The sequence below is a fragment of the Chlamydotis macqueenii genome, chromosome 1 (genome assembly GCF_036417535.1).
Source record: "Chlamydotis macqueenii isolate bChlMac1 chromosome 1, bChlMac1.mat, whole genome shotgun sequence".
In the NCBI taxonomy this organism is placed as follows: Eukaryota; Metazoa; Chordata; class Aves; order Otidiformes; family Otididae; genus Chlamydotis; species Chlamydotis macqueenii.
In genome coordinates, this window is record NC_141556.1 from 93,204,603 (window position 1) to 93,225,244 (window position 20,642).

Sequence of the window (20,642 nt, forward strand, 5' to 3'; positions counted from 1 at the left end):
AGCTACCACACACACATCCTCATCTACACGCCGCATTTGAGAAAAGCTAGCAGCTGCACAACCCTGTTGCCAGTGTGCAGTAGGGATTCCTGGTGCTCAGGAGGCTCCTCATGGCCAGCAGCTTCCCTGGGGACTCTGCATCAATGGCTGCACTGCTGGAGTAATTGTGTGGTGCAACATGCTCCAGAAACCCTGAGCTGATTTGTTTAGAAGAGGCAGAGGTGCATTGTCTGCGGCACAGCTCTGCATTCCTGGCTCCTTCTCATGAGGGCACGCCTCACTGAGGGATGTACGTTTTCCTCAGGAAGCTGGTACTGTGTCAAGTATCAGGCAGGATGGGGTGGCTGCTGCACCTCTGAAACATAGCTGAGTTTCTTACTGCTTCGTCCTCCTTCTTCACTTACCACTCTGCCTGGGTTGGAAAACGAAAACACAGAAAGATGATCGGGTGGCAAAAGTTCAGCTCTGCATTCTGCCATAATCAGGTTCAATTCCCAAACTCCCTGCGTGACCTTTGAAAGTCTGTTCAAGAGATTTTTCTGCAATGTATTCAAACACTTTAAAAACAAAGGTTTTCACAAGGATTTCCAAAAGACCCAGGTCTTCAACTTCAGTGATTTTAATGCAGGAAAGGACTTAAAGAATAGAACAAAACTTGCATACAAAACCATAAGCTATCTGTCTGAATAGCCTTAAAAGTGCGACAGCATATATACTTCAGATTCCTATCCAAAAAAAATAGAGGATACAGTACATTCTTTCTTCACAGAGCTGTCAAAAGTATAAATAAAATGTACTGCCATACTACCCAGGTGCCTTGCAGTATCTTGAATAGGATCCCTCACTACCACAACCTGGAAGCAAGGCAAGAATGGGATATCATTAAAGTGGTTGAATTCCCTAGAAAGTCTAATCACTTATTATTTGAACTAAGCATGGGAAGTACCCAGCTCATTTACTACACAGCCCAGTTAGTTAAAACCACAAGCAATGTAGCAAAAGTAAAGACAAGTAGCTGTAGCCTGCAAAGAATAGTATTCTTGGATTCAGTATTAGAAGGAAAAATAAATATAGAGCAATCCATCACTCTAATATTCGCCTTTGATCAGCTTCTCTCTCACAAAGCAGAGCCTAATTAAGTCCATGTTTATTTGCAAAGATTTCTTCAGTTAGGAAAGGCAAAACTTACATGAACTGCTAGTCTGAACGATGAAGGCTTCCAGTGCTTTCACAAACATCTTAAAAGGAAAAAAAGCCAATGGAACAGCAAACATAATTCAGAAGCTACTGACCAGTGGGCACCCTCAGCTACCAGTCGGATAAATAGTAAAGCCATAGGTACTCCTAGGTATCTGGCTAGCATACTCCAGAGTATCTTAAGACTGACATGTGAGTAAACAAGGTGATTAGATTGAGAAGCCCTTTAATATCTTAGGATCTTTCCTTCACGTTGTAAACTCCTTGATGTTTGGGGAATATGAGTGCACATGAGTTCATGTGGCTTTCCAGGAACTGATCCAAGCCTGATGCTGCTCAGAAACAGGTTCCTTTCCCCATACCAAGAGTACCTGAAGCCCCATTCATGCTTTATGCCCACTTCAGACTAGGCAGCAATGCCACAAGAACTCATAGCAAACTTGTGATGCATCTAAGATATGCCCATTTGAGACACTGAGCACTCAGGGGGCACTGCATGTCCCACCCAAGCAACAGTACCAGCCCACAAAAAGGAGATGGAAAGCCATGTTTCAAGAAGCAGCTTGCCAGGTCCCCAGTCCCTGTGACAGAGTGCCCTCACTTCCACAGACAGATTGAGCTATTCCTCACGCCGATTAAAGCACCATTACCATCTATTCACTCCAAATGGGCTAGCGAATGCCCAGTCAGAAAGGCAAGGTTAAAAATTCCCTATGAGATCATTCTGTTGGGCTTTCGATGGCCTGTCAATCTGCTCCATGTGACAACACACCTTAATAAGCAAGACAACATTATTCAGAACCATTTGTCTAGGTGTGACAAACTGCATAAAAAGCAGGACATTACATCCATTAAGATAAGCATCCAACCAGCATTTTCATTGCTTAGTGCAATTAGAGTGATGTATAAAGTCCGGCTCCTGCTGCCCACACCAGCATGGCTACTCTTTCAGGAGCTCAGATAAGCCAAAATATAAAGTGATGCTTGTGGTCATTACAAGCTCAATCCTGCTGCAAGGCCTGGTTATCTTACTGCACAGGCACCTCCATTAATTCATTATGGCTACTGAAGGAAGAAACAAAGCAGTCATTTGATCTCAACAGCAGCTCCAAAGATTATACTCTCACCCCTCCATTATGGCTCTCCACCGCAAGATGTGCTCCACACCAGGAAAGACAAACCTTCCTCTTACTCCACGTCTTGCATACAGACCTCTCCCGGCGTCAGAACCCAGCACACATCATTGTTCATCCTCACACGCAATGCCATCCCATTGTGCTTGCTGTCGTTTAAACATAACAACAACACACACCTTTCTCCTAGGAAACATCCAGTCTTGTAGCTGACTGGAAAACCTCATCTCTGGGTGAACATAAAGAAACGAGAAGGTCAGGAATACTCATAGTCCAGCACTCCTTTCTGGGGATGCAAATGGTAAGGCACATGTGGGCTGAAGGATAGCTGCATGCTGTTCCCTTATGTTTATGCTTATCCCTTGTCTATGGCCAAGCAGGTAACTAAATCCATACTGATTTACAGCAGCTTGGAGACTGTTTTATTGCAGATACATTTCATCTCTGACCTATAGAGAGCAAACAGGGACCTGCAACTCAACCCCAGCCCCAGCTGGAGAGACAGGGGATAAGCTGTAAGCGGAGCAGGGCTTTTGCCAGCTGAGGACTGTTCCTATGGCACCCCACCAACTCTTCTTCTCCTAGATGCAGGCTGCCCTCAGTCCATACCTCCTTGCCTCTTCTCCACTAGCCTGGAGATGGACTGCACAAGATTAGCCAGGCCAGGAAACGGTTGCACGCCACAGTATGAACAGTGAAGAGAGACTACCCCAGAAAATCCAGCCCATCATCTCTTTAAATATGAGCCTCACCCAGCTGTTCCTCCACTAACAGTGAAGGTATCTGAACTGCACATCTCATCACAAAGAATAAGCAAGGAAATGCGGAATTAAAGTCTACAAATGAGTGACACTCCTCTACTCAGCTTCTCTTCCCAACAAAGCCACCTACAAAATCTCTATATTCTTCTACCCAGTTCTCTCACTTCAAAAATGAGACTATTTTTACTCAGAAAGGAGACTATCAAGAACTAAGCCACTTAAAGTCACTTCTGCCTGCCAGATCTTCCAGAAAGATCTCTACTACAGTACACAAGACAGACTATGTGAGACCAACGCTAATACTTCCCAACAAACACCTGTGGTCAGACTTCAGTATACACACTGATACTAAAAGAGAACAACTTATTTGATTTCTTAAACAAGTACTAGAAAGTTTGTTCTGCAGGGAAGAAAATTAAGGACTTTACTCTAGAAAGTACTAAAAAAAAAATAAATAAATAAAAAATTACATGGAAAAAGCACATGGAAAGAAATAACGACTACATCAGAGAACCATAGCCGTCCTGCTTTCACAACACCAGGATCCATTCTCCTTTCGTAAGGGGTCTGTAAACAGCTGTTGCTTCTGGAGAATGGGTTTCACTTGGTATGTAAATGATTTACAGCATAATGTGCTTACTTACATGAGCACATTAGGGCTTCACTGACCAAGTGATGGGACATAACTGTTCATTTTCTCAAAAAAAAAATTCATAGAAGTTTTTAAAAAGCTGCCTGCCTCAGTTTCTTGGCTGTGGTTCTTCAAACGTATGTGTAGGTTTTGACACCTTTGATCTGGGTGTGGGAAGGGAGATAAAGGAGGGAAAATTATTTTAAGACACTGTCATCGTTCAGCCCCGATCGAGACCAGACTATGCAGTCTCTCTCTCACTCCCCAACCTCCGACAGAATAGGGGGAGATAATACAAGCCCCCATCTTCATAGCACATAGCGCTGATATTTACACTCACACAGGCAGGTGCATTGGGAACTTACACTACAGGGGTGCAAAGACACTTCATCTCTTTACACTTTTTATTTCAGACACAACTATATATTTATTTCTCTGCCTCAGTCTAGTTTATTTTTCTCCCCCATTTGCCTTCTCTGTTGATCCCATCTCCCTTCATTTATTCACGACTGCAGCAATACCACGTTTGGTTTGATCTCACTAAGCACAGCATTACCCATTTGTACCATCAAGAGGTAGGATCAAGAATTCAGGAAACTGCACTTTTCTTCTAGAGCAGTGCCAAAACACAAGTACAAATCAAAATACCGAAGTGCTGTAAACAGAAGGGAAAAGCTGAGAAGTAAAAGAGAGTTTGGTGTTAGAAGGAATACAGCTATAACAACATACTTTTGGTTAAGCTTACACCCATTCATTAGGAGTAGAGGAGAAAGCTCAGCCTGACATAACCCTGTTACCATTGTAGAGTCAGGCACAAGCCTCCAGCATCATCCAGCCTGCCTGCAGTGTCCTCCCATCTCCCTTTCATTCCTCAGAGAGGACCTGAAATCTGTCTGCACTGCATACAGGCCCAAGGTAGGACATATCCCAAAGGCAGGAGGGAAGTTTTCAGAATCCAAGTTTTTTGGGGTTGAGGATTTCACAGCGAGTATCAAATAAGGATGAGGACTGAAACACAGAATTCACACCCATGCTTAATGGCCAATGTTAAACGTGCACTGTGGAGTGTCAAGAGTTTCACTAGAAACGGCAACCTAAAGAAAAACAAACAAACAAAACAAAAAACACACCCCACACAAAAAACCAACACACAACCACACTCAAACACCACAGCCTTTTCTTTCACACACACACAAAAATGTTACTTGCAAGTGCAAGTGTTGGTTTAGCTGGCCTGAGTTTTTTGTTTTCTATTGCTATTGACCACATGGAGGCAACTCAGCTCTGAAAAAGCACACAAGTCTGCTCCACATCAGCAGATTTGTTTGCCAAGTCCCAGTCCTGATTTCTTTGACTGTAAATCCCTGTCACATCAAAGCCGTGGTTCTGTTATTTCTGACAACAAAGTTGCCTTAAGATTACTGCTTGTCCTCACTCTTCATCATTCATTCCTTCTCTCCATTTCCCTTCTCTACCTCATGAGGTCTTCTTAGTTGCACCAGATATTAAATTTTATGTTTGTTTAAAGGGAGGAAGCCAAAGCCCAGGACTTTAAATTAAGTTCCACCACCACTGAAAGAAATATGCGTGTAACCAGATCCTTAGCAAAGGCAACCTGCTTGTAAATATCTTCAAGAGGAAGAGCTTTCCAAACCCACAGCAGACTGTGGCTCTGTGGCCCTCAACAAGGGGAGCTGTGCACCACTGGACAGTAATCAGGACAAATTTGATCAGGATTAGTCACAGCTGCTCAGCTGCAGTTTTAAGAGATGCAGAACACGTTACCGTCAAACAACTTTATTCTTATATCTCAGTTTCATCTCTTCTGCAACTATGTGGCATAAAAGCTATGAGATGAAACTGCCCCTTCAACGACTTCCAATTCTTTTACTGGAAGAGTTTATAACAGTTTAGCACTTTTTGTTGTGTGGACTGAGCACATATAATCTTGTGTTTTTCTGTCATGGGACTCATCATCACACAGAACCACAGCCTGAGTTTGCAGACAGGTCAATTACAAAAAAAAGCTCCCAGATTTCTACTCACAGAATGAACACACTTGGTACAGAAGTAGAAGCATCAGGTTGGTTGGTTGTTTTGGTTTGGTTTTTTTTTAGTAGAAAGACTATGTTTTTAAAGGTATCTATTTATCAACAATAATATTTTTGAAGTGAAGAGTCATTCCCTCTGTCTTTCACAGTTTCTGAACTCTGCTTCAGGGTCACAGAGGCAAAGAGCTAACACCCAATTACCCAGTAACACTGGCAGTAACACATCACTTCTCCAGCCAAGATCTCCCTGATGGATGACATGTCCCAGGAACCATTCCACTATTTCAGATAGTTACTTGCAGTTGGTGGCCAGATGGCAATAGCAAGATAATAATAGCTGGCAAACTTGTATGTGTCTTCACTTCTTCCAAGGTAGAGAAAGATAGTTTCCTAAAAGAGTCAATGTTAAAAATAGCTGGAATGAGTATGAAAAGCCATTCTCTAATGGCTGCCTGCCTTTGCTATATTTTAATCACAAAAATCAATGTAGGAGTCTTTGTCATACCTAACTTGGCTGGTCCCACTCTGGCTGTGCTCATTTAGCAATCATACTGAACATTTAATTTTATTAAATTTAATTTTATTTTTAAGCCTCTATATTTAATGAAGAGACAGAAATAACTGTGGTCTGCCTCACATCTAAGGCTTTATTAATTACTAGTCTCACTACTGCTAAGAGCAAAAGTGTTGTCAGCTAGGTACTGTTGCTTACTGATTAAAAAGAGGATGTCATCAATTGCGTGTAATAAAGACCTGTCATAAATTGCGCAGGTCTGCTGTCATTTGTGGCTCGGGTTTACATGCACTTCCTTGACCTTAACAGGCATCTTTTTGTCCCATCCCATTTCTCTGTCATGTTCTGACATCCCAATGTAACCATGTCATTGCTAAAGAAGCCATGGTTAAAGGTGGTTTTACAAGAAAATGTCAACATTAATCAAATAACAGATATCTACACTGAATATTTTCATGATCCAGGGCAGGTGGGGCATCAATATGACAAGAGATATTTTTAAGTGGCCTTAAAAAAAAAAAAAAAAAATCATTCATAGATCTCTGAATACTTCACTGATGCACCTTAGTTCTGACTCCATAGCACAATGTGTTTTAAAAGAAATTATTCTCTAAGAAGGAACTGTGACATTCATACAAAGAATAAAGATCTTTTCGCTTTAGAATCATTAAAAACCAGTGAGATTCCAGTTCAGAAGTGTACCACATTTTCAGGAGAGCACTTGAGCAAAAGCGTGTTAATATATGCTTAAATTTATTTATTTATGCTTATGTAGGGTATTTCTCTTTATATGTGATTAAATGTCAAGTAAAAAGTCAGGCAGAAGTTTCTAAGCAGAGCAACAAACAGCATCCCCTGCTTCCCCTGGAATATAACTTACCCTCCCCCAATGTGGCCATGAGCAGAGAGCTGGGAGGCAAAGCCGTACCAGACACCTGCGAGGGAGCAGAGGCAAACGCTGCAGTACTTTAAGCCCTCTCACAGCCAGGCCTTCAGCTCGCACCCTGCTGCCAGAAACAATACTCTCACAGCTGGGTTGTATTCAGCCACCTGGTGCCATAAAGCTAATGGTACCTCCTTGGGAAACAGTGCTAATTAATCCCTATGGAGGTGTGAGGTATTTTGCTCCAGCCTCTGCAGTGGCAGGCAGAACCAGGGAAACCTTTTATGATTTACTCCCTTCCTTTGTCCAGCACTTGCGTTTGAGGAGGTACAGGTGAGGTACAGGCCTGTACCGATGCAGCAGTATGTGCCCAAGGAGGAGAAAGAAAACTAACAAGAGATTGGGTGTCAGGCATTATGGCAACAAAATCAAAATACTCATTGAGCTGCTTGCTGCTGGCATATATTATAAAGTAGAAACTGCTGCTGAAAAGAAAAAAAAAAAAAACAAAACACAAAAACCCCCAAAAAACACTCAAATGCTAATTTTGTGGTGTGATTGTACACCATGTTCCCTAGCACATGGGACACACTGCATGCATGTGTGCTCAGAGGAGGGAAGACACAAGAAATGCAAAGAACAAATAGTGGAGCCGTTTTAAGGAAGAGGGCTACGCTGTTCAGATCTCCCTCCACACTACTCAGCCTGCTCGTTGTGAGGGGCAAATGAGGAACCCCAAGCTAAAGCAGTGGGAGGGTAGCAAGCTCTATGTGACTCCCTTCCTTACTAAACAAACATCAGAAACAAAGTTCAAAGTTATTTTTTCCCCCCTCTTAACTGAACATAAAAATCCAGATATCGTCAGTAGACTGGAGGAGAGGCACAAAAGACAAAACCAGCGCAACTCAGGACCCAAACCTGCAGGCTGCATCCCAGATAGTAACTGTACAAACTCGTGTGTTTGACTCTAGATCTTGATTGCTTACTAGCTATTTGTCAGTACTACAACACCCATCAGCCCCACAAGATATCAACCAAGTGGCAAATACATCTACTTTACAAGGCAAATATTTGCCCTCCTTGCTGGGTCCACCTCTTCATACACGACCTGCTCTCAGAAGCACTTCCCAATGTTTTAGACATCCCCTGTTAATAATAATAGTGACCTAGCTTACTAAGAAAGAATAGTTCAAGTGTTCACACCTCTCTCTCTGCAAACACGTGTTCAGAATCAGCCCTGCACCAATGCATCTACAGTTGGAGAGTGAGACAGGGATAAGCTGTGGATAGTTTGCTTGGAAAGCAAAAGGATTTCTCCACAACTGTTTAGCAGAACACAAATAGAACCCTAGGCCTCACAGTTCCCTTTTTCTGGCTCTTTAAAGCCATTACTGTGCTTGGTAGCACACCACCACAGCCAGATTTATGTCAAGAAAGGGAGACTGCCTATTTCAGAAATCCATCTGTTTCCTTTAAAACAAGATCAAGTTTACCCTGATAATCCCCAACATGTTAGTATGACCAGTTCTAAAGCACCTTCAATATCAAGCAATCTGTAACTTCCTTACATTGCTTGGCCTCATACTGGAACTTTTTTCCTGAAGGCCTATACTAAATCTCCCATAGTACAGTGTAATCCAAACCCTGCATCTGTGATCAAAGTAATAATACATCAAATCAAAAACATACCCTTTTTACTGAAGTTCCTAAGGAGGAGGAGATGCATACTAACTAAGAAGAGGAGAGGATAGTTAGTATGTATATCCTCTCCTTCCTCTCCTAAGTTCCTGTGTCCTTCTAGCACAATTTTCTTTTTTGTGGGATCCATGAAATGGCAGTGGAATTAACTACTATTTGCATTTTCAAATGGAGCCTGGGAATTTTTTAATCAAGGATTGTCCTTGAACATTTTGCGCCCAGAGTGAATTCATTCAGTTTTCATTCAAGAGAGAGACTAATTAGTTTTTAGCCATCAAAAAAGATAGGAGTTGATGGTTCCCTCTTCTTTGTTAGCAGTGAGAATGTGATTAGGTAGCCTGTGTTCAGAAACTGTCTGCCCTTGATGACATCTGCCAGACTCACAAGCTCTGGCAGCTCATAATTAAAGGCACCTTTCAGAAGGGGAGTGAAAATGGTATCAAGGCCTTGCTTATTCTTTTAGGATAGAGCAGAAATGCCTGACAGGTGAAACTGGTGGGCTGAACCAACACACTGAATGATTAAAATGCTTCAGCATCCATTAGCAAGCCTCTAAGCCTTTCACTTTGGCTTAGATCACTACAAGCTTCTTGTACATTGAACAAGCAAGAGGCAATTTTAAGGGGAGGCTGGAAGTGCACACCCTTTTGGAAGCAGGAGTACCCAACAGCCTCCTGGGTCACATCAGCCAGAATCCCTCTTAGGGAACACACGCTGCCACAGCAGTGGGGAAAGCCCAAAGCAAAACCTAGGCTTGTGATTCTCCCTGTAGAAGGACACATAATCACAGGAAAAGCTGGAGCCTCAAAGTAGGACACTGGTGAAAATTATTTTTGTCACCTCATCAAAACCCTTGTAGCACTCTTGGGAGTGATCCTCTAAAGGAGATAACTGTATGGGCAGTACAGTACAGGGGAATGGATCATTCTGCATCCAAGGTACTGCTACTCCTTAAGGTATGACTTGCACTTTTCCTCACCTACTCTGCAGAGGGCTTGTTGAGCTCACACACATCCATCTCTGGGGTATGATCGCACAGTTTTGGCAGGTAAAGAAACATTGGCTAGTACACTCTCTGAGCAGGATTTGCACATGTACAGGAATAAACAGGTTATAATTCAAAAAACAACCAACATTTTGCCATCCCTTACTGTGCAGAATTAGGTCTAAATCCCCTAGGTTAGGCTCTGTGCTCAAGGAGGAAACCATCATGCTAACTTTGCACTAACAGGCATTGGTGAAATCCTGGCCAGCTCTGCTAGATGCATATAAAACTTTCATGCAAGAGTAGAAAGCTGTGGAAGCTATGTGATGCTGGCCTTTCAAATAAGAGTTATTTGACTTTATTGTTTTACATGTCAATTATTTTTTTATTATACTTACAGGCAACATGTCAGATAAAGGCATAAATTCTTATTAAAAAGACACTGCCACCCCAAAGTCATTATATAAAAAAAAAAAATAAGTTACAAGTGCCATGGATAGCAATCTCAAGAATGTTTAATGAAGCTGAAGAACTGTATTAGTAAAGCTAAATGAAAAAGTGAGCTCATGCTTCATTATACAGTGCCTGCGTAATAATCTCGTACACTCCCAGCAAGCTGAAGGGCAGTGGCCTAAGGTAATAGCGAAATGATTACGTGCACAGGGAAGTTTTAGACTGACCACAGGTACTGGGCAAGAGAAGCTCTTGTGTAATCAGACACTGTCCGTTCCCAGTTTGCCAAGGGGGTTGCAGAAGTTGGAAGAACCAAGGTAAATGGGGATGCAGCCTCAGGTTGGGCTCCTCTAACTCCACAGGCTGGATTAATACTCTGCTTCAGGACAGCAAAGGCTCTCTGGCCCTCAGTTGACTTCTAAGTAAAATGGAGGCATTGAAGTATTTTGCAGGAGGACAGTGCCTTATAAAATAATATTTTATAAGTTTGTTAATCCAGTATCCTTTGAAATATTAATTCCCTTCATTAGATGAGCACTGGAAAGTGCAAACCTACTTTTCAGAGCTTATCTCAAGTCCCTTCCCACCCACCCCCCCCACCCAAAAAAAGAAAGAATTTGGATATTTGGATCCAGTGTCTTCAGATGGCACATTAAAGTAGGAGGGTAAGGTTAAAAATAAATAAATAAATAAATAAAAATCAGAAATTGGATTCTGTGGGGGAAGAAAATTCTTTGTCTCTACTGATGCTCCCAGGAATCCCAAGGTGGTGGTTGTCAGTCTGGGAAACTTAAGTTTAAGCTGCTTAAGATAAAGATGGTATTGTGGAGAACATAGCGCTAGCAAAAGGTGCCAAATACCCTCCTTGGCAACAAAAGCCTCAAACCAATGAATGACAGAGATATGGCATGATGTTGTTACACAATGCACAAGAGAGGTAATTATATACATTGGTGACCTGTTTCAGGGGAATTTAGAGGAAAAGGCTGTTATTAAAATAGAGTGGGCTTTGCCCAACTTCTTTGCAATGACAGGTCATTCAAGTCACCTCTTGTGCTGTGCAAGAGATGGACAGGAGAGGTCTTAAGGGGTCCTAAGCAAGCCAAAGCGTTTCCACTGACACTAACGAAGGTGGGGGGAAGGGAGAAGTGGGGGGAGAATGAAGCAACCTCCCATGGTGTTTCTTCACGGACTTTAAACCTGCGCTCAGCAGCAAACCACCCAGCCACGCTGGTACTAGTTCAGCTTCAGGGTTGACACACCGCTGCTGAGCACAGGAAATTCTGCAGTGTTCATGGGTAAAAAAGTGTGAGTAGCCAGCACAGGAAGAAAGCTGAAGATAACTGCGTTCACCACTTACAGTTCTTATCTAATCAGAGCGGACTTGGCCCAAACTTCAGACACAGATCTGCAGAGAAATCTTACTACACTTTAGGGAAAGACACAGAAGATAGGAGATGGCACTCAACTCTGAATCAGTGCCCAGGAGTGGCACGGATATTTGGGACATACGATAGAGACAGAAATAGAATTAACCATGTAACACAGTAGGAAAAAGCACCAGAGCTCTCCCAGACCGAACTGCAATTGCTTCATGAGGCAAAGAAAGGAGACTTCCAGCCTGTTTGAAGTGCAGGCGGGGCAGAGGTTTAAGTATTATGCTCAGCTTCACTTCCACAAAAAATAAGACTAAGTTAGAGTGCAAACAAGTGATGCAAAGCATTGGATTCTTCTTTCTTAACGACTTCAGAAACTTTAGTATTACAGGACCTTTACTACAAGCAGCTTCTGGTGTCTCCTATACAGAAGACAGAATAACAGACAACTCTATGCATTCCTAGACATGGGAAATTCAAGTAAGCATCTTTAAAAGAGCATGAAGGAGAAAAAATAAATGCCATTAACAAGGAACCTAGGAATACAACAGGACTTCTATTTTCTCTGCCATCATCCGGTCATGCTGGATCCACCTTCTCACTCATCATCCTTGTATTAGAAAATACTGTGCAATTAGAGTATAACTTCATAGCACTGTAATGAATATATGTGCTGTTCAGGGGTGATGTAGCAGCTATATCCACTAGGACCTTCTCATGCCAGACACTATACACCACCGACTTGAGGAGATCTAGCACCTCTCCCAAAACCCCTCAGCAGCTATGGCTTTTAAGGTTTCAGCAAGTAGCATTTCCACCACTGCTTCCCATGCAAAACTATCAAAGTAATACATCTTACCACCACGAAATATGATGGAGGAACATGAAGGTGAACAAGTCAATTTATAAATCTCATTAGTGGGATGACTATGCTCTCTTTTCAAGAGCCTATGATACTGTTTTCAGAGGACAGTCATCCAAATGCCAAAACTAAATTAGTAGCAACCAGCTTCTGATTGGGAATTTCCATACAGAGGTGCCAAGCACTGATTGAGATAAGAACTGAGCTCCTGTCTCCCTTCTTGATATAGGGCAGCATGAAACATGATATACCTGGATTTTCAGCTTCCCCAGGGCCTCATGTCCCAAAGACATAAGATTCTTATTTTCAGTAAATAATAGTTTGGATCAGAGGGATTTAAAGAGCCTGCTATAAGGAGAACAAGCAATTTCAAAATCCAAATGAAAAGCTAGGCTCAGCATTTAGAACCTGGGATTTAGTTCAAGCTGCTGGCTATGGCTTGACTATTTCTTTCCTGTAAAAGACCTTTTGCTTTATGTTAGTTTAAGATAAGCAAAAATAAAGCCTATTTGTACAGCATTTCCAAGGAGATAAATGAACCCAGAGCTTTGTGAAGTCGAGGGCAGCTACTGATTTTGCTCCCTTCCAACTAAGATGCAATGCCAGCCCCTTTTCTAGCTGCAGAGTTGACTGGTTCAGTGGGATGTCACCTTCGCTAACAGCAATAATGGACGGTGCTCCTGCTCCAGCAGCCTCCAGGCTGCCAGCTGGCTCAGAAATTATATACATGCTGAACTGCTCCGTTCAGTGCATCTCCACGGAACACATCATCTTCACACCTCTTACTCTAGCCCCACGAAGAGACTTTGGCCATCTGCAAGCTCATTTTGATTTCCAAATCTATTCATATTTATTTCTGTAATACACTGAAAACACAGGAATTGCACGGTTGTTAACTAATGAGGTGGGAGTCATTGAACGGGGACAGATCTTGACGTGCAGGCTGGATTCTTTGCTTGCGTGCAAAGTTGGATGGCTTACCTCATCCACAGCCTGGGTTACAGAGGGGAGATGAGAGGTCTTTGTGGGCTTCAGCAATGATCCTCTCTGGCTGATGCCAGCACTGCACTGAGTGGCTTTGAAAGGGAGACAGGGACTACTATTTCTACGTTATAAGGCTCCTGTAGTATAGGATGCCCAGCAAGTGAACTCTGAAGAGTATACCTCCAACACAAAAAGGCCTTCAGAAATAAGATATCCAGAATGGGCAAACTTGAAATATGCAATTTTACCTATTTTGAGAAGCAGCAAGGCTAATAGTGTATGATTTATGCATCAACTTCACATGTCCCAAGGCTGCCCAAATTGTTAAAGGTTTTATCTACCCACATGTATTAGTAATTGTCTTCCAAAAGCAAACAGGCATCTGGAAATAGAGTGTTACTTTGAAAAGGAGTCAGGCTTTTATCCCTTCTTAAGTCATCGTACAGGCCAAACAATCCTCGGGGACCTTCACTGGATACAGTGGCCTTAGCCAGCTTCTGTCCAGAACATGCCTTCTGCAAACAAACTAACCAAGAAACTCGCATGCAGCTTATTACAAATACCGTTCTCTACAATCAGCATAGCAGATGCATTTCCATGAGGTTTCAGACAACCTAGTTAAGTCTAACTGATCACAAAATGCATTAGCAAGTCAATAATGCTGTAATATTCACTATTAATAAGGATGTAAACAGGTGAGGTTTAATTTTTTTTTCTTTTCCAAAAAGATAGAGACCAGCATCATTTCTAGGACCCATAAAATATACATGAGCTTAATGAAATTGATGATATTTGATGATACCACATAAGGAGTTTGTTAGGATTGCAGAAAATGTGATGCTAATTACCCATATAGGTTATAATAAAACTAGCAAAACTATGCAAGCCTGCAATAATTGCTGCTAAAACTCCAGATGATCAGACTAGCAGCATTTTTACGATCACATATGTCACTCTACCCAGATAGCAAATTATTCCTGACTTGGGAGGCAGGATGAATGGATCAAAATCACATATTTGGCTTTCATTTTTTGTTTCATTACCAAAACTCTGCTTCTGGAAAGGATAATTTCCTAGCAAATTCACCACATATATCAACCTGTGGCATAGTAACATTACTTATCAAGCAAGGACATGAAGTGAAATAGGGTTAGTGTCCCAAGCCGTGAGCAAAGTTGTAGTATCAGACATGAATCATGGAACAATTCTGCCTTTGGATACACAAAACCTGGCCGCAGTTAGGAACAGCTGCACACCAAGAAAGAGATCGGGATCTCACAGTAAAAAAGATGAGCCTCTAGGGGTTCCTTGCTTATTGCAGGGGGCAGGGGTGCACGCGGTGGACTAGAGGACTTTGAAAGGTCACTTCCAACCCAAACCATTCTATGACTTTATGATTTAAAACCAATTTCCCCTGAAGAGTAGCCACAGCACACATGAAATGCTTACACATCCCACTTACTGTCAGGAGACAAAGGTTCAGGGCAATACTTATTCATGTAATACATGAATATGTATTTATCAGCAGATAATCAGCAGATTATCTGACCACAACAAGAAGTGGAAAGAAAAACCCCATCACATACGGCTTCCTCATGCCCACACACTTGGTGGCTTTACATGGATTTGGCTGTCATCTAGCAACCCACTGCAGAGCCTGTCAGCAATGCAGCAGCTAGTTTCAACTGCATATCCTGCCAAAACTTTAATGAGGGCTTACAAAAGCAAGAGACTACATTGTGGGAGCAGGACCTGATGGTTTCACTTGGTTTGCCAACAGAAAGCCATCTGCCTTCCAAGTATTGCACGAGACAGCAGCTGGCAGCATCAGTGCTTTTTCCTCCTCCCAAATAAATGCAGGCTCTGTCACTGTTTTTCCTATTTTCCCACAAGCTCTTCCTTCTCCCCATGCTGCAGACCAGATATGCATCCCTCACAGCTGGATGAACTCACTTCAACAGGGAAAACAAATTCCACACTCACCCTGTGCTAATCGCTCCTCCAGCCCAACAGGAAAATGTGTACCTTCCTCAGGTAAATAAGCTGAAGCTCCTTTAATCTAGTTACACTAGGATTTTTCAGCATCATACTGCAGTCAAGAAGAACTCCACATTGCCACCAGAGTAGGTAAACCACTACCTGGACATTTATAAACAGTGCCCCAAATGGGGTGATGCCTGTATTACAATGCAGTCATTGCAGGAAAACCACAGGGTAGGCCTCCCATGAGTGACATGAGAGGTGTTGCTCCTTTTGCTTCCCTTTCCCTGGATAAGCCTCTTAACCTGCTCTGTTTGGTCACATGCAGACTGAAATTCATGCACAAAAATTAGTAGGTCATAGAAAAAAAAAAAAAAAAAAAGCAGTAATTCATGGAAATGCATATGCTGAATGCAGTTCACTTTTCTCCTTTTAGCACATTCTGTAAGCAGCACAGGCACAGCCTCATTACTGAAAAGGAACAAGATGAACTGATTTAATATATCACAGCTAGAGTTACAGTAAACGTGACGCTAGTTGGTAGATAGGAATTGAGTGCAGCCAATGACACAATGGGGTATTTTTGCATACGGGCAGTTTACAGTTCTATTTTTACTGCCTTTGGGGGCTACAGTTCAATCCGTGGAGTAGCTCGTCTGCGTTACTCAGACACGTCTCTGTGACGCCATTCTGAGTGAGCATCACAAAGGACTACTCTGCATCACGTAGGGCTGCAGGCTGCGTGGGTCTCTGAGCAAGGAAAGGCAGAGGAGGATTTCTGCCTGTCAGCAAGAGAAATAAAGAATTGAGAGCTGGATTAAGCATCTGGAAAATTACTGCAGCCTCACAGCTTTTGCTGCTTCGTACCCAGGATGAGTCATCACCGGTTGCTGTAGCAACAGCTATTTTCCTCTTCCTGCTGCTGATCAATTTTGTCTGTGTGAAGGTCCCCTGAAACCAGGAGCTGCACAGATAATGCAACGAAGTCATAGAAACGCCTATCAAAGAGCATTTGCATTTTGAATGTGCTAGTCTTGGGACTTAAAGAAGGAGGCATAAAGCACTGGAGGCAGAAGGGCAGAAACAGCACACACTTCCAGACAGGCGCGGTTAACAAGAAAAAAAAAAAAAAAAAAAAAAGAAAAAAGAAAAAGAGGCAACAAACCGAAAACCCGCAAAAACTCTGCTACCACTATCACTGAGCAACTAAGCAATGCCTATAAATAAAACATAATATCCTGTTCTGGACATTAACCTATGATGCTCAGCATCAATATCAGACGCTCCGTAACTTAAATGCATGCTCTAAAGCAGGGGCTTGCACAGCACAGCACACAGATCCAGAGCTGGCCAAAGCGTTAAGGTCTCTGGGCCCTACCCATACCTGCAACCTTCACAGAAGGACAGGCAAGTCATTTCATCTTGGAAATACCCTATTCACCACCTTTCAAGTTAAAAGATAGTGTTGAAGTTGCTAAGCAATACTAAAGTCCAGAAACAACACCCAAAGTTAACCCTTCTCCACCATCCTTCTCGGGTAAATGCAGTGGATGTTAGATTACCTCTGATGAGACAAGGAAGCCTGAGTCTTTGTTTACTTTCTGTAGGGCTATCATAGATCTCACTCAATACTTACAACAAAGTTAGTCTGATATTCTTTGTTTTCACCTCTCCTCCTTTTTATGTCATAAATTAACTTATCCCCTGAAAAAGCTTAAAATGGCTGCTGGTAGGAGCCTGACGCTGCTCGGTCGATGAAGTGAACGGCTCTGACATCCACTTGTCTGAGATTTGCTACAGGAATGTCAAAGCCATGGACAAGGCAATCCTCAATCCTCCCAGTGAGACAAAAAAAAAAAAAAAAAAAAAAAAAAAAAAAGAGAAAGTCAGCCAGGGCAGCATTTGTGCTGTAAGCAAAGAGACAAGGCTAATGTTTGCCATGCTAATTTATAATGTTGATTGCCAAAGTGCTGTGTGCTCAAATAGTGGACACACTTAAACCAAGAACATTAAACCTTAGACCTCTCACATAGCTCTCATTTCTGTTACCCCTTTACATCAGTTGCAGCCTTTAACACATTTGATGTGCTACTACTCTTCAGAGCCATTCAGGGACTGAATGGAGAACACTGGTGCAGTGGTCCCCCTGTCTAGAAACTCCTCTTTTGACATAGCTTCCCCTGAGATGAAGAAGAGAAGTCACATGGGCATATAAAGGTCTGAATGACTTACAAATCACTTACCTACCAAGTTTTCTTCCAAATCTATCAGCTGAAGCAAGGACAATTACCTTTCTCCAAGTGCAGGTCAGTTCTCTAGAACAGGGACATCTGCACTGGCACAATAAGCTAACTTAGAGCACAACAGCAATCTGATGGCAACTTGAAGTTAAGACATAAAAGGCTTCCCTCCCCCTCCTCTTTTTTTTTTCCCCCCCATCTTTTAAGCAATCCACTAGACATGCCTGCCTTTTTAGCAGCATGCCTGCCTTTTACCTTCCAGTTTACCTCCCAGACTGGCCTTGATCTTCATGCAGCAGCAAAGGCACAATGTTTAGGCATTTGTTTGTGAAAGGCTGGAGGGGGTGAGCTGTTCTTTTCTCCTATGCATTTGTTTTCAGGAATGGTAGAGTGTTCTTTTCATTTCTGTTCTTTACCTGTGGATATCATATCACTGTGTGAGAACAAGACCATTAATAATTTTATTTAAAATTTGTTTCGTGCAGAGAAGCCATAGCTTCAAAAACAATCTTTGCTATAATCTTTCAAAAACTTTTTTGTTTTGACTATGTAGACTGTGACTTGCTTGCTGACATCTCCCAACTGTTGCAACTCTAATACAAACAGTGGTTTTGTTTCTTTCTTTCTCCAGCATTACGCAGTAATCAAATTATGAAAACAAGGAACGCAGAGCAGCAAGACAAGAAACAGCAACAGGAAGGATTAAAATTTCTGCATTCCTATAATAAAAATGCTTTCAGCAAAGCATTCCAGCTCACCTCATACACAAGCTCAGTGACACTTTCAGAACAAAACCCAACCAATCTGCTGTAAGGTTCCCTACCAGCAGAGCATAAGGAATACACTGTTGGAAGTCAAGGAAAGCAGCTACTTTTGTAAAGAGCCATGGCCTAAGCCTCATTGTAGCTGCCCGTCCCACAGAGCAGAGAAGCCACAAAGGTGAAAAACTGTCCCCTGAGGGTCCTGTCAGCAAAGGGCAGATCTGGGAGGGTGAACATGTGAAAAGATGGCTGTGATATGGGAAAGGCTGAGTATCCCGGAGCTAGAGCAGTTACTGGAAGGTGGGAATGGCAGCAGACCCTTCAGCCACCCAGGAAGGGTGTCATAGCAAAAAGAAAGCAGGAGTGACCAGGAAAGACTTGAAACATAATTTGATCTTTTATATCCAGCACTTTGGCACAAACAGCTGAAGCGACAACATGAGCTTCTGAGCTTTTTGCATCTCAAATGAAGGTGCTGGACTATTTTGCTGACCATAGATAGCTTAAGCCTAATGGGCTCTTTCAGATCAAACTTGGGAATATGAGAGTCACAGTAGAATCACAGAATCATTTGGGTTGGAAGGGACCTTTAAAGGTCATCTAGTCCAATCCCCCTGCAAGGAGCAGGGACATCTCCAACCAGATCAGGTTGCTCAGAGCTCTGTCCAACCTGGCCTTGAATGTTTCCAGCGATGGGGCATCAACCACCTCTCTGGGCAACCTGTTCCAGTATTCTACCACCCTCATTGTAAAAAATTTCTTCCTTATATCTAGTCATCCAGCTCCCCTACAAAGGGGAGTTTTCCAGCAGAACTACACTGGTATGGTTTTACTATTATTAATGATGTTAACTCTTGTGCACACAAACTTGATCTTCAGTGCATGCACCTTTTTCTGATATCATTTATGTTGCTTTGAATGTCCATGCAGAGAATTACAGTAAGACTGGTACAAATTCTAACACTCTAATTAGAGTGTTAATGTTCTGCTAGGAAGTAGACAAAAACTGGAAGTCTATCAGAGGCAAGAAGGAGCTACTGGTGAGGATCAGGAAAACACATTGAGAATAGCTCATTCTAGACCAAGTGCCTGCTGATGCACTCCAGCTATTCCTATGGTATTTAAAAAAAAAAAAAACAAAAAACAAAAAACAAACCAACAACAACAAAAAAAAAACCACCACAAAATACATATACACACCCCCCACACCGTGCAGTACCTTCTTTATTTTACAGTACTAAGAATATATCCCAGGAGGAGACGATCTATAACCTTCACTGAACTTGTATGGGTGAGCAATGCTGAGAATTTGGGATCTTGTTTGGCCATAGAGGCTTGCACCAAACATGACTGCACTGCCTGGGGCTTAGGGTTGGTTTGTGTTTATAGGATAACGCAGGTAAGAGACCTTAGCACATACCTAGTCTAATTTGCTGCTCAAGGCATAATCTGCTTTGATGTCTAACAGGGATGCTCAGGGCTTTATCCAGTCAGGTCATCAAAACCTCCAAGGATGGAGCCACCACAGCCCCCCCAAAAAACCTGCTCCTCTGCCTGACTGTTCTCTCAGGGAAAAGGTTCTTCCTTAGATCCACTCCGAGTGTCCCTTGTTTCAGTCTACCTGGGCAGGAAAAAAAAAATCCAGCTAAATTAAATGGAAGTTATTTACCCAAATCCCTGGGCGAAGTCTTCCCTGCAAGAAACAGTAATTCACATGGCCCTGTGGGCTCCTTACCACAAGCGTCCCAACAGGTGCAAAAGGAGGAGTAGGGAACTAGTTAACTATCTGTAAATTCAGTTTGTTCGCAATATTATCTTCCAGGGTTGGGACGAAGAGAGAGGAGGGAGGAATATGGGACACTAGAACAATCTCTTGTTGTGAACAGTACTTTCTTATTTGTTATAGGACATCAGGGAAGGACAACGTGAATGCTGTCTCCCTTCCTGAATTCATCATGCATTTCGCCATTCACCCAAACTTCATTTCATGCTTTAAATTCCCTTAACATGTTGGCAGACGACTCCAAGCATGAGGGCAGAACCGAAGCATCACTGCAGAGCTTAACTCTCAAAGGCTAAACCCTTATACATCATTGCTACAGGGACATAATTTAAGTGGTCAGAAGCTTTCCT